At 35.9% G+C, this 999-nt stretch overlaps 1 protein-coding gene across 1 annotated transcript in view; it reads right to left on the reverse strand.

The window, feature by feature from the left end:
- LOC103513589 overlaps positions 1 to 999 on the reverse strand; it is a 28,458-nt gene that overhangs the window by 6,635 nt on the left and 20,824 nt on the right. The gene's annotated exons all lie outside the window — the stretch shown is intronic.

Here is a 999-nt window from a genome sequence, read left to right on the forward strand (position 1 = left end):
AAAAATTTAAAGGGGGGGGGGGGCCAAAAAAAAAAAAAAAAAAAAAAAAAGAAATAAAACCACTTGGCGTAAAGGAGTTAAATCAAATGAAAATGGAAACACCGTTCTCAGGAATTCAATCTCAATTTTCACCAGTTCATAAGCTGTTTAAAACACGGGATTTTAAAACCAAACGAAAAAGCAAAATTAATTTTAACGAGCGGCTTTCACAAGCGTTTCACTAGGTCACAAGCGGTTTTTGGCGGTTAAAAGAACGGGATTTGAAACGGGAAAAACGGGATTTGAAAAACTAATGCGGAAAAGCAGGAAAGGCGGTATTAAGCTGAGTCCACACAGTCGAACGGCCGTCAATCGACATCGATCAATGCCGACTGAACCATCCACTACAACATATTCACTCCATGTGGACACACCTTTATGTTGAGAGACAGCGGAATTTCTTACTCACAAGGGTCGGTAGTTGAATATCCGTTTAGTTCACACATTTCTATGGTTTTAGTTTCGAAAAAAGCACAAGCAAGTAGGTAAGCATGTTTTTATTTATTTTTTTTAGTAGTCATCCATTCTTGAAACAATTTCTTGAGTGGAATAAATTGGAAAATGAGACTTTTTTTTTCAGACTGACGAGAGAGGTCAACTTCAAAATTGAAATGTTGATTATAACCCTCAAGATGATTATAAGCTACAAAACTGAAAATTTGCTTATTTGAATTTGCTGATAAAGCTGGGAACTGAAAGAAATCCTTCCTTTGAAGTTAGAATTCCCCCAATTTTAAGCATTTGGTTGAGTGGAAGAGCTCAAAATGTGAGAATCCTACTATTAAAGCCTTTATGAAGCATAGGTAGGTTATTCGGTCAAAGAAAAACAACATATGACACGACTTTGAGAATTCACAGAAACATGTAAATGCAGTTTCTTTCTGTTATGTCACAACTTTGGTGCTCACTGCAGCATTGTAGGATTTTCCCAATATCTCAATAATCCTAAAATCCAATGTT

Source organism: Diaphorina citri, unplaced genomic scaffold (genome assembly GCF_000475195.1).
Source record: "Diaphorina citri unplaced genomic scaffold, Diaci psyllid genome assembly version 1.1 scaffold990, whole genome shotgun sequence".
Taxonomy (NCBI): domain Eukaryota; kingdom Metazoa; phylum Arthropoda; class Insecta; order Hemiptera; family Psyllidae; genus Diaphorina; species Diaphorina citri.